The sequence below is a fragment of the Ambystoma mexicanum genome, chromosome 5q (assembly GCF_040938575.1).
Source record: "Ambystoma mexicanum isolate Mex_15411 chromosome 5q, UKY_AmexF1_1, whole genome shotgun sequence".
NCBI classification, from domain to species: domain Eukaryota; kingdom Metazoa; phylum Chordata; class Amphibia; order Caudata; family Ambystomatidae; genus Ambystoma; species Ambystoma mexicanum.
The window spans coordinates 499,458,010-499,472,206 of record NC_090933.1 but is presented as its reverse complement, the minus strand read 5'-3'; the positions used below and the strand labels follow the sequence as shown (position 1 = coordinate 499,472,206).

Below are 14,197 nucleotides of genomic sequence, written 5' to 3'. Positions count from 1 at the left end.
CGCCGTTGACGCTGTCGACGGATCCGGCTCATGGCCAGCTGCCTGGCTACTGGTGTACGAATCCATCGGACCGTTCTTCTTCCCATTCACCCCTTCAGCCGCCTTATCCTGTTTCCTAGTGTTGCCCATGTTCGCCACACCTACCGGTATCCCACCGACGGGGGCAGTGGAATCTGTGTGTCTTTACCGCGGAGGAAGGCCGCCTGAGCCGTGTAGGATATTGATTGTCAAGATGGTATCTCAAGAATAGTGTTTCATGGAGCCATCAGCGTTCAGGTATCAGCGGTAGCTTGCTAATTCGACCGCTCATGCGTAGAAAAGAGCTGCACCGCAGCCGCCGAACGGCGCCCAACTCACTGTCCCGCCAACCTGCAGGGAATGTAGCACGCGTGGCGCGCCCCGGCTACCGGCCAGAAAATGTAGTCGATTCCTCGGTCGGGGAGGACAGGATATCACGCCGTCCCACGATGGCCCACTTTCCAGCACCCGCCGCGGCGGGGAGCTCCAGCTCTCGCCCAACAGGATGGTCTCAATAACTGCGAAGGCAGGGTCCCACCGGGCACACCCGGTCAAAACCTTGTTTCCGGTCCGGAGCAGGGCCCACGAGCCAGCACCATTTGTTCGTACAGCCACGCGTACGGGGCCCAGGGGGGGGTCACTCCAGTCGCTCCGCAGTGTCTACGGGCCTGACACCGCGTCCGCGGCACTAGGAGTCCCACCTCTGTCTCTCAGGCCAGAGCGTCAGCGGCGCGGGGCGCAGACCAGCCGGATGTCCGCCGCGGCCAACTCCAGGGCCTTCTCCCGCTCACCACGCCAATGCTGATATCTCCTTGAGTTTTAGTCAGTCGCTCTCAGGATTTCGGTCGGGTGTGGACTGGGTCAAGGTGCACCCTCTGTTCGACTCCACTATCCGCTGGGGGCTCCGAAACAGGATTCAAATGTAGTTCGGATTTCTGTCGGGTCGGAGCTCTCACATCAGGCGGCCATCTTGGTCGTGTGCAACAGCGCCCCTGCTTGTTGCGGTTTCTTATGTAGTTGTGGGTTAGGATATCCCTATTCAAAATGATCATGCTTCCTTGGGCACTGTATGTATTCCAGACTATACCTGTGCCAAACTTGTATAATGCGTTCCATAGAATTCATTGATCCTTGAATTATACTTGCGTGTGAGTTCACCTAGGGTGCGGTTGGATACAGTGAAGATCCTAGATAATTACGGGGGTTTAAGGATCCTGATTTTTTAAATATGGCATCCCAGCTACAATGTTATTCTGTAGTTCCCCCTTGGTTTGCAGTGATTTAGTTACAAAAATTGATTACGACAATGATCACTCCTTTTGACGTATTCTGTAGCATTGGATCTTTCATAGATTCACATTCGAATGGATTGTGTCCTCCCACGTATTCCTCATCTTATGATATTCGTATCCCAGCTCCGCTGCTTTGGAAAAAGTTTCACCAGAGGGCGCTGTGTTCGAGGCCACGGAGTCGGTAGTCCCTCTAGAGCCGGCGTTGAGCATCGACGACATCCACTGTATATATAAAGGGCTTCAGCAGCGCCCGTTACCTTAGTTCTGTTTTTCCAACGCAACTGCTTCGTGTTACGAAAAGGGAGAGGTGCTAGATCAGCCACAGCAGTGGCTAATACCTCCTCAGCCATTGCTGCAGCCGCTGCAAAGCCACTTTGAGGTCTTCACCCACAAGACACCGGTGGGAGGCAGAATCACTTGGTATCTGGACAAATGGCGGGGCATTACGTCAGATGCCTGGGCACTAGAGATAGTGACCCATGGTTACGGTCTTCCTTTTCATCAAAGACCTCAAGATCATCCACCGGGAGCCAACTCTATAAAAATTCCAGACCCGCATGGTTTCTGAGAGGCTAAGATGCAAGGATTGGGATACAAGGATTGGAACCTCCCGGATGACGTAAGAGATTTTGCTTTCGGCCAGAAGGCCAGCAACAAAATCCCGGTATCGGTGTCGTTGGAACAAGTTCAGTAACTGGTGCAGGGATAAGATTGTGGATTCATTTCTTTGTAACACTCAAATAGTACTTTCTTTTCTCTTGAATTTAGCCAATTTGGGGCTCCAAGTTGGTACTATAAAAGGATATTTGGCAGCGCTATCTATTAAGCGCTCCTCGGAAGAGGTGTCCTATTTTAAAATGCCTTTTAGTCATTCAATTCTTGAAAGGGCTGACAAATGTATACCCTCCGACACTTTTCAGGTGCCCATCTGGGATTTGAATATAGTCTTAAAATTTCTCATGGATGCCCCTTTAGAACCTTTACATTTTTGCCCATTAAGACTTCTCACTCTTAAAACAATCCTGTTAGTGGCTATAACATCAGCCCGCAGGGTAAGTGAGTTGCAGGCACTGTCTTGTAAGTCTCCTCACACCATTTTCCATAGGGACAAGGTTATTCTAAAAGTCAAACCATCTTTCTTGCCTAAAATAGTTTGATTTTTATCTGTCACAAAAAATTATCTTACCTTCCTTTTATCCTCCACCTCACGCTAGTAATGAAGAGGAAAGGTTGCATAGACTGGACCCAAAAAGGGCTCTGTTTCTACATTTACAGATTGGCAAATCTTCGACAATGTGACCAAGTATTTGTTGTGTATACGGGGCACAAATTGGGCCTTGCAGTGCCTAAACAAACTCTATCCAGATGGATAATTCTAGCAATCTCTGAATGCTATAAATTAGCTGGGAAAGAGCCTCCAGATGGATTAAGGGCTCATTCAACCAGAGGCATGGCAACTTCCATGGCTCTTCAGAGGGGTGTCCCGGTGCAGGATATTTGGGCTGCGGCCACCTGGTCGTCAATGCACACCTTTGTAAAGCATTACTGCTTGGACTCTACTTCATATCAAGGAGGACTATTTGCAAAAGCTGTCCTTCGTTCACTCCATAATTAACATTTCTAGTACTCCCACCTCCAAAATTACCACTGCTATGGGAGTCTATCATAAGATGAGGAATATGTGAGAGGACACAATCCATTTGAAGAACAAGTTACTTACCAACTGTAACGTTCTTTCGATTGGATGTTCCTCCCACGTATTCCTCATCGACCCTCCCAACCTACCTCTCCATACAGTTTACACCAGTTGCACTCAAACTTCCTTAAGAGCCTGAGGACTTAAAGCCTGATCAGCTGATGCGACCATGAACACTGTAAAAACAGAACTGAGGTAACGGATGCTGCTCAAGCCCTTTATACAGCGGATGACATTGACGCTCGATCGCGGCTTTCGAGAGACTGCGACTCCGCAGCTTCGAACACAGCGCCCTCTGGTGACATTTTTACCGAAGCAGCAGAGCTGGGATACGAATATCATAAGATGAGGAATACGTGGGAGGAACATTCCATTGAAGGAACGTTACAGTTGGTATGTAACTTTTTCTTCTGTATGAATATTCCCTGTCAGGCTGTGAATCCTCTGTAACAGAGCAGTGTATTTTTTTAAACTGAAACTTCAGTAACTTCAGTGCTCTAGAATGGTCATTTTTGGGTCAGATTTTCCACAGCCAATAGAAAGGGCTCACTTAGCTCCACCCTTGAAGGACATCGTCAGAGTTTTTACTGCACATTGTGTTGGGAGTCCTCAGAAATCTCTCTCAGAATAAAACATTTTCTTCTACTGTTTCTACAAGTTTTTATGACATTCGTTGACTCCTTTGCTCTGACATCTGGTGTTACTCCTGTTCCAGTGGATGTTGCCCCGTATTATCGACCCGGAGGAAGATCCTTTTCAAGGCCTGTGCCAGATGTGGCCTCAAGAATGTTTACGTGGAAGACCTCCACGATGATTGCTTGCCTCTACTGCCTGTACCAGGCTGAGACACAAGGTAGTTCACTGGGCCCATCTGATGGGGTCCTCTCCAGGGTGCCAATATTTTATTGTCCTTAGTGGGTAATAAGACTAACAGTTTATCCCCTGGTTGGAATGATTTTGCTTTGGGCTGTCTATTGTATCGGGTCTCCTGTGTTCGTTGTGCTTGTCCTGGTGTAACGCTCACCTGATTCCCGTAGAGGCGCCGGTCTTGACTGGGCGTATACCGTATCTTCAAAGGTGATGTGTAACACACGGCTGGCTCTTTGGGCTGGACCTCTGTGCACTGTATGTTTGACTCGAAGGGTAAGATGTCTGCAGATAGAAAATATGGGATTAATGAACTGGGTTATTGAATGTCTCTCTTCTTCCCTTTCTCTTCTCCTGTAGAACCCCGAAGGTTAACGCTCTCACCTTAGGTAAGTGAACGCCGTGCTCTCCATCTGCCTCGGGGCAGGGTGCTGTACCCAGTTTCTTCACTGGATAAGGGGAGCAGGCCTCTTGACTTCAGAGGACTGCTGTCCGTCGTTTACTGCACGAACGGTAAGTTTCGAGTAATTCTAATGTCTTTAAAGTCTTTAGTAATGATGTCTCTTGTTTTGCAGGGTTCCGGCGATGGTGGATGACGGGCTGAAGTGAGTTGAAGATGGAGCCCGTGTGATGAATAGAAGCGCCTGGAAGCACGTAAGTAAGCGCTTGTTGCCTGCTTCACGATGCGCTCTGTCTTTTTATTTTGCAGGTACAAGTTCGGAGCGGCTGCAGGGTGCCGGAATACCCACTGGGTTAGATGTGGAAAGGAGTAATGGCACGTGAGTATTAAAGTTCCCCAATGTCTTTAAACGCACCTTGTTTTGTCTTTCAGATGCGCAATGCAGCGCCGAAGGCCTCCGGAGCGTGCGCAGAGTTGGTAAGCTTTTGTCTTTCCGATGCCGGAATGCAGAGTGAAGACCTCCGGAGCGCACGAAGAGTAGGTAAGCCTTTGTCTTTCAGAATGCAGCGCGAGGCGTTGGTGACAGCCGATGGCCCAGGTAAGTGAAGAGCTGTCACTGAAGACCGTAATGCTAACCTGTTCTTTCTTGTCTTTATAGGTGTTGCTGAAGACTGGATTCAGGATGGTAAGCCTTTTTCCTTAGGCCCAGGATCAGATGCAGAAGATACGATGAGCGTTCTGCTGCAGAGGATGCAGAATAACGCAAAGCAAGATTCATCCATCGGGTGTGGTTTAAATAGCCTCCTGTAGTGCTTAGGTGTCTCCTTCCACAGCCACGCCTAGGTAAGAAAAGAGTTCCTGCTTTCCAGAAGAGTTCCAGTGTTCTAAACCTAGGGAGTGGCTCCTGCCCCACCCAACAGGAAAAGTAGTTCCAAACAGAAGAGGATCAGAGGCTCAACTGGCAGGCAAGTAAGCAGCATGGTCTGTTGCAGGTAAGTCCACCCAAGCATTATGAGCCCGGCGCTTCCAGCGCTGGGACTGGGCATATTTATGAGCCTGGTGCCACTGGCGCCAGGACTGGGTCCAAAAGGTCCCAATTGGGACTGGTTGGCACTCGGAACCTGGGTTATGAATCTGCTTCCAAGGGAGTTGGGAAAACCCTGACCTTTTGGAAGCAGAGATCATGACACCTGGGTTCTGTTCCACCACATCTTAGTCCTTTGAGACGTCCCTTCAATTCTGCCACATATCCCGGTAACTGTTTATTTTCCAGTTGTTCCCATTCCTCTCAAACCATATCCAACAGTGTTCTAGGTTGGTGACCGAACAGCAGTTCGAACAGGGAGAATCCCGTTGATGCTTGGGGGTATCAAGGAAGACCATCAAGGCTAGTGGTGGCGCTTGGTCAGTTTTTTCCTTCGGGGACCCGTAATCCTTTGGAGTATTTGTTTTATAGCCTTGTCATACCACTCTACCAGTCAGTCCATTTGAGGGTGAAAGAAGTCTTGATTTTCATCTGTAACTGTTGACAGATTTACATAATGATGGTGGACAAGAAGTTTGTCCCTTGGTCAGTCAAGATTTCACTAAGGATCCTATGAGAAACCTAGGGGTATTCTCCTATGTAGACCCCAGGAACCCTCTACTCAGGTAGCATTGGGAGGGCCATTGCTTTTGGATCCCAACCCTGGGGGGTGGACAAGCGAGGGAGGATCACCAGGGTAGGTGAGGCCAGGGTTACCCTCAGGAGAACACCCTAGGAGAGATGAGTTATTCTAACGAGACAGCTCTGGAGAAGGAATTCCCAGGTGCCTTCTTAGGATATCTTGATTCCCATGACCTAAAACCAGGTAGCGAAATCCCTAAATCACATCCTATCGGTAATGACTCTGGAGTGAGAAGAGAGAGTGTTGATTGCCCCTGAGGGAGAGGGAGGAAGACGCAAGTAACAAAAGATCAGAGCACTAAGAATACGATCTATATCATAGGGAATACCACCTACAACCCTATGGACACTAAGCCATTGGCAGACATAAAGAAGGAAACAACGTCCTCCTTAGGGGAAGAACAAGTTAGATCTTCTTATACCCCCTGTTAATACCATAAGATGATCAGAACTCAATCTAAATCTTGTTATACTTCTAATCTTTTCCTTTATCTCATGGGGATATTTACAATCTCACCCCATTTCCCCCTCCCCATTTCCAACAGGTTATGAGACTAGGAGGAGGCAACTAAGATCAGTAAAGAATTACCCACCGGAATGACATGGGGAGGAAGATAAGGGGAACCTTCTCTAGAAAGAACTCTGGTTGTCCCACTAATAGTCAGGCAGGGTCAGGCATTCAATAGTAACCACTCACACCTGACTCCACTTGACTGGTGTATTCATTATAAAAGTTGTGGTCTTGCACAAAGGTAGGCGCGAGCTCGGGATGCAGTCTTGAACGGAGCAGCCCAGGAGCAGAGAGAAGCAGAATCTGCAGGCTGGAGGACGGTGTACGGAGATGCCAGCCTGGTGTGGATTAAGGGATGCAGCGTGGTGAGGGAGCCGTGTTTCCAGGGAGCCGGAGAAATGCTGCCTGCATTCTGCCGGCCAGGTTCGAAAGAGTGCTTGTTCCCTTGGGGCCTGTGCAGACCCCAAGGGTGCCTGAGCGGCAGGTGGTGAGGCTCTAACCTCAACCCTGCATTACCTAGAGGAGCCGCCTCTCAACGCGACGCTGCCCAGTGAGTTTTGTGGAGAATCTGGAAGAAACTCTGGAGCGTAAATTTGGATGAGAGCGGAGCGGGAGAAAGGCATGGGGAATACAAGTGACACAACAAGGTAAGAAAAGCATAGAAAAGCTGAAAGCACAGCAGACAGCAAGAGCAGAGCAGAAAGTGTAAAAGCTGAACGTGCAGCTCAGAATAAGAATGGAGCAGAAAGTAAAGCGAAAGCAGATCAGAGCGGAAGGCAAGCAAAAGACTGATCGGAGAGGAAAGCGAGTGAAAGTGAAGAAAAGTGTGTGAGAGATCCGTAACAGGAAAGTGCCTGGGGCACGATAAAAAGGAAAACAAAGGGAGTGCAAGATAGCCCGAGAAGAGTAAAGGAGAAGTGCCAGGGGCATGATCAGAAAAGTAAGAGTGAATCATGCAAGTATGCATGGAAAGAAAGAAGTAGTAAAGGGGTGTGGGAAGCATCTGAAGAAAAAGGTACAAAGAAAAGTAAGAGTGAGAAAGCAAAGAGAGAGAAATGAACCGAGTGGTTGCACTTAGGAAAAGCAAAGAGCCTGGCGTTTTCAAAATCCTCTGATTCTATCCCTTGAAAGGGTGGTATGAAAACAAGACTGTAGATAAAGAAGATGTACATCCTGACCAGCTGAATTTGCATTTTCGAATAGAAGGGGCCAAAACTTGGGAAAGGACACCCTGTGGAGTCGAGAAGGAACTGTAAAATATTGTGTTTTGTGTTTGAAAGCAGGAAGAAGCCTAAGCTTGGGGATGGGAACCTTGGGGGGCTTGCGAAAGAAAGCATCCTGATAACATTTGATTTTGTGTTTGATAATTGGAATAGGTCTGAGCTTGGGGAAGGGAACCCTAAGAGGCCCAACCAAGTTGGAGACTTGTTAGTTTTCTTTATAGTGTGGAAAGGTTTGAAGCGTGGGGAAGGGAACCCCCATAAGCTTCCAAAAGGAACTGCTACATGTTTCTCATGATGTTTTGAAACTTGAATAAACTAAAGCTTGGGGATGGGAACCCCAAGGTACTCACACTTAAGGTAGTTGGGAGCGCTACAATGGTCCTGTGGTGAAGGTCTTAAGAACAGCCCTGTTGATTGAACTTGCCTTTGTCACATTGACCAAACAGCACCGGGTGTGTTGACCGCCCGAAACCAACTTTGGTTTTCCACTTTTTGTTGAACCACCATTTTCCTTTTTAAAAGACTTATCACATTTTTTGTATAGAGTGAGGGCAAGCATAGGTTTAGACACAGACAGACTTTTATTTTGGACTATTAGACGACAGCCATTAGAAACATCAGTTGAGGGAATTGCCCCTTTAGAGTTAGGACCAGTCAGGCATTACCCCAACCCATGAACCTTATTAAATAAAGGTTTTGAAACAACCCCCTTTGAGTCTGTGTGTCTCTTGATATCATGCCTGTCTCACAATCCCCATTTGAGCAAAGAAGGTTGTCAGTAGGTTGCATATCTGCTTTGCTGAGCCTCATGGGGCAAGCTTTGGGATATCTTGTTGCATAATCCACTATAATCCGTACACATTTGTATCCTCAAGTGAACGATTCGAGGGGTCCAATCAGATCCTTCTCTATTCTCTGGAATGTTAGTGATTATCAGCATTCTTTCTAACAGCGCTTTTGCTGGTACTCGTCTATTGACAGGTGGTACAGGCCGCACAGTATCTGGTGTCCTCACCATAAATCCCTGGCCAGTAGAACCATCTAGTCAAGTTTAATAACGTTTTCTGGGAATCCATGTGTCCACCTCCTGGGTGATTGAGACATTAATGTTGTTTCCCGGTGTGCTCTGGGAACTAGCAGTTGTTCTGTTTCTTTCCTAGTCTCATCTTTCAAGACTCTACAGCATAGACTGTCTCTCTGGAGGAACCAAGGGGAGCATTGGTCATGGGGCTCTACCCCTTGGTCTGCTTTTTCTCTGGCTATTTTCAGAGTGGGGTCTGTTAATACATCATGCCTTAAGAAGGGGATTTTACCTTATAGGTCCCTGTCGACTGCACTGGTTTGCAGGACTCTCAGGTTTGTTTTCTTGTTGTATTTCCCCTTTTTTATTTTTCCTACAGATGGGGCTGTTAACCACCTCAGCATTGGCAAAAGGGCATTCCCTTAACCATTCTATTTGCTTCTCTTCAGTTAGTTCCCGGAAACTTGGAACGCCGAACCCTATCACCACGGGAGTGGGAGAGTGGGTAGGATGGCAGCCCAAATCCCATGCTCCTTGTCCTTAACAAGTAGATATGTAACCTTGGAAGGATAAGGCTTCACATCCCTGCATATGCATTAAATTCTAAAGGCAAACTATCACCCAACCCCCAGGGATTTACATGTGTACCATGGTGGTTTGTTGACTTCCACTGTCTAATATTGCAAAGGTAGGGACTCGGTCTACCTGCATCCCCATTGTGTAGGGATAGCCACCTCTGGCCAACAGATGTCTGCATCATTTGAATCTCCATAGGTTCGGGATGTTTCTTTTTTCTTTTCTTTTTTACAGAAACAAGCAATGTGTCCCCATCTGCCACACTTAAAACATTGTGGCTGTCTGGGTGGTCCCAGCGCTGTTGGGTTATGGAATTCGAATTGTGGGGACCTCTTCTGGTGTCATCCAACTTGATGGGATTTGTCGGTTCTCTCTGGTACTGGGTGGTCCAGTCCCTGCAGTGTTTTTGACTGGGTTCGTAGGACTCAGACCCCAGTTGTACCCGGCCTTCTGCTAAGTGGAGTTGATGTTGATTGCTTCCGCAAGACTGGGTCGATGATGCTGCCAAACCCACCTTTGTATGGGTCGGGGCAATGCATCTAGGAATTGTTCTAGTATAATCCTTTGTTATTCCCGCCATGGATGAGGTTTCAGGCTGCAGCCATTTTTATGTCGGGTCCTTGACCCTATAATTGTGAGAAACGAGAAGGTGTCTCACCTGCTAGTCCCCAGGGATCTGTCATCCAGGTGGCCTGGACACTGCATTCGCTTTTGGATCCAGTTCCTGGGGGGTGTACCAGTGCAGGAGGATCACCTGGGTGAGGGGTTTTCAGGGAATGGGAGTGGTACACCGGATCTTAAGACTCAGTATTCCTCCCCCTGCAACACCTTTACCCAATCCTACCAGGTAGGATACGTGGGAACCTTACCTCCCTCCTTATCCCTTTCACAGCATGTTCACATGGACAGCCCGCTCTGGGAGAAAACAGACTGACACCAGAGCAGTGATTAGACATGTCCCACTATTGTAGTCGGGCAAGGTCAGGCAGTAACTGATGATCACTCACACCTGACTTCTATTAGACTTCCCCACACTGATAAAAGGTAGAGCATGAAAGCACACTTTGAGCGAGGGAAAGCACACAGAGGTATAACAGTTTCATGTCTGCAGATGAACGAGGGGAGAAAGACGACAAACCCCCTAAGCGTTCGTAAGAAGGGAATTACCCTTGACCTTGGCCAGACGCCGTTACTTTCAAGAAACCTTTGAGGCATAAAGCATAAGGCCAGGAAACCAGACTAAAGAATCCTGCATTGTGTGTCAGAGATACCGAAGGCCCTCACACATATCTGACCAAGACTGGGAGGAGCAGCAGCAGTTGTATTGTCGTTGGCTACAAGAACAAAGAAGTGCCAGAAAGAGAAACACAGCTGCTGAATTTGGGAGACTGATGCAGGACCGGTCTGTGTTGAACTCAAGGTTGCATGCGGCAACATTGTATAACAAGAGCTGGAACAAACATTGTTAAATGTGTGTGATGAAAGACGCGAGTAAAACTAAACTGCTGATGAATGTTTGAACTTGAGAAGGAAAGAGACAATACAGTTGACAAAGTGGTCCGGTACCATGGATATGCTCATTCAAAAGTCTCTGTAAGGTATCCCGCCAAGAGAAATGAAAGTAGAAGATTGATGAGAATAATTTTGGGAAGTTAATCAGAGTGGTTCTGTGATGGATTAAGCAAAACCCAGTGCACATTCGAAAGACTTCGATTTTGATATCAAGAGAATCCAAACCCGAATGAGGGAGATTCATAGCACGAGGATCCGAGCCCGAACGAGTGAGATAAATGGTCCGAACCCGCACGAGGGAGACCAAGTGTGAATATTGTGATAAAAAGGGGCTTTCAGCCTGAAGAGGGAGACCCATGTTGAACATAGAAAGCGAGAACTTGTGCATGTGAAAATCCTGATAGGAATGGAACTTTGAGGCTTTGTTACGACAGACCCTCTGCAGTAAGAAACTGTTATTGGAAAGAGGCTTTGGCAGAAAGCCCTGATGTCTGTGCTTTGACCGGTATCCTCGTGGCCAAGAAGCCAGAGTAAGTGTGAAGCTTAAATGGCCACCTTGCACCGGGCAGAAAACTCGGGGAACGGAGGCCAACTGCTTAACCGTCCTGACATATTATTTCTTGAACACTTTTCTTTTGCATACATCGTTGTCCCACACTCTTTTGTATTTATAAGTAAGGATTGGCGATAGGTTTATTAGTATAGGCCCTTTTATTTGACAGAGATTTGACTTGGACTGTGTTATTATTTTTTGATGGTCATAGCTTGCTCCTATCCTTAGGTTTAGATAGGCGTTCAACCAACCCATTTGAAGTTCAGTAAACACCCTTGAACCGTGATCACTTGTGTCAGTCTTCACTGTTTGATACCATGACTTCCTTACATAATACAGTTGTCTTTGGGTCTCACTTAGTCCATGTCACGTTTCCTCTATCTTTTGCTGATGGGGTTCTTCATCCAGTCCCAGTGTCTCCAATATAGCTCTTTTAATATCGACGGATGGAGTGTCACCAGTGGGATTCACTGCTTGATATGCTCCCTGCATGGGACCTGTCGGCAGTCGGGCTATGTATTGACCCCAAATCTCTTGAGGCCACTGAGAGGTCCGAGCAATCAACTCAAAATTTGTGAAGACAAATGTTGGGTCGTCCCGCTCCTGATACTTCTGCAGGACCGATGCAACAGGGTGGACTTGGGTGTTGGTGCATACATTCGAGATTTGTAACAACGCGTCCTGATGCTTCTCTTGTGCTGTCAGTTGCTGGTTTCCTTAGGCCTGTATGGCTTGTTGAAAAACCTGTCGGCTTGGGATTTGGTTTAGGATTGGTATCATTTGTTGAAGTTGTTGTCTGTCTGCAATAAGTTTCAGTAACCCTCCATGACATTCCTCCGATCCCACCGTTTCCACTAGTTTATAACAGTAGAGTAGTTCAGAGTGAACACCAGGTACATATACGGTTACTTCATCCTTTCCTTCACGCTTGTTCTCAGCAATAGTCCTTTTCCAAATGCATATGGATCAGTCTTAACCCGCTCGTCTCCAGGAGCCTTCTCCGACAGGGTCCAGTTCCTGTCCTGTACGAAAGTGAATGAGAACCACCCTGTACTGCTCTGAGCTGCATTTATATTAGCCTCCCTTGGTTCCCACCAATCATAGTGTCCCTCCCCTTGTCCAATGGGTTCCCTTGTTAACCCACTCTCAGGACTTGTGAGCCGGGCTGTTATCCACTACATGCGCATGTTTCTCTTATGGGCTGTGGCTCCTCATACCTCATCCTTCATCCTCGCGGTGTCAGCCATATTTCATTGGCCTGCTTGTTTCTCCCTCTCGTGGCCAGTGATGTTGACGAAGGGGGACCTGAGCCTTGATGTCTGACAGTTCCCAAAGGTCAGTGACTGGATTCCCGGGCCCCGTCTCTGAAATACCATCCATTCCTTTTCTGACGGCGTCCCACACACTACTGCACCCGCGCCGGTGCTCCGAAGCTGTCCCCGCCGCCAATCTGCGACCAACTGCTCTGCATCACCACCTGGAGACCCGCCAGGATATCCACTGGGAGCAGCGCCCCAGGAATGGAGGTCAGGCACTGTGCCCTCCTGCTCACAGAGGGATATAAAAAAGCATAATTTTCTTCTGCGTAATAATATATTTGACAAGGATTTAGTTATTACAGGTTGCTGCGTGTGGGGTGAGGACAACTCTTCCTCTTTTGGTCATTTAATCGAAGATGGCATATTTGCATCATTCCAAGATTTCCGTGAAAATTGCAATTTAATACCAGGATCCTTTCTGGTATATGCTTACTTTGTTAAAATTTAGGAGTGTTTAGGGGCGATTTCCCTGTGGAAACCAAAGAACAAGCAATAAAGCTATTGACGGTTTGGTGGTGGGAGGCAAGTCAATTTCAGAACTTTCCATGGCTTGTTCATCATACACTGCATATATACTGGTAGCGGTCCAAAGAAACCGACACGGATCTACGACAAAGAGGCTATCGTCCGACGGAACACGGCGTAGACTACCAAAAGCCTAACCAGCAGACCCGGTGCAGCCCGGACAACTCCCAGTTGCACCGCCTCAGAGCTAACAGAGAAGGTGATAACACCGCTGGAATCAACCCGCAAAAGGCATGCCATCTGACCCTGAGAACCAGACTAGCAGACAAAAAAGAAACAGAGAGAACCCAGAAAGAAAAACAACCACGCCGGCAACGAAACGAGAGAAGTAAAGATCTCTACATCAAGAAAAAACCTTAAAGACAAAGAACAGAAAAAGACAACCGGATTCTCCCTTGGACCGATAAAACAGCTATGGTCCTGGCTCCCAAAAACAACCCCAAATAGGTCTACAAAATAGCAACGACCAACGAGAGCAGAGAAAGAACCACATCCAGGAAAATCAACAAACCTGCTCTCAACGACAGCTACTCTGAAAATGGCATCGTGGAACACACGAGGATTTAAACACCTGATGAGGACAGGGAAAACAAATCTAGGAGACTTTGATATTCTAGCACTAAAAGAAACCTGGCTCACAACCTTGCCAGCTTTAGATGGCTACGAATTGACAACCTCAAAAGCCTCAAGAGGAAAAACAGGCCGACCATCTGCAGGCCTCTTGATCGCAGTTCGAACAGGCAGTGGTCTGGCAATACAAAAAGAGTTATCCACTTCACAGAACCATCTATCAGTTAAGGTGAAGTGGACCCGACAAAATCAGAAGACGAATAAAAGCTGGGAAACCCCGATCGTAATAATAACCACGTACTGGAACCCAGACAAAATCTTAGATGACGATTTTTTACGCATAATCGAAACAGAAATAGACGAGACACAAATAAACTCAAACGACTGAATTAATCATTTGCGGAGACCTGAATGCTAAATGTCCCTACAAAAGTTCTCACCTAACAGC

The 14,197-nt window shown here is 47.4% G+C and overlaps 1 protein-coding gene across 4 annotated transcripts in view; it reads left to right on the top strand.

Annotated features, from left to right (window-relative positions):
- TRAPPC8 (trafficking protein particle complex subunit 8) overlaps positions 1–14,197 on the top strand; it is a 2,435,788-nt gene that overhangs the window by 1,163,608 nt on the left and 1,257,983 nt on the right. The window lies entirely within an intron of this gene.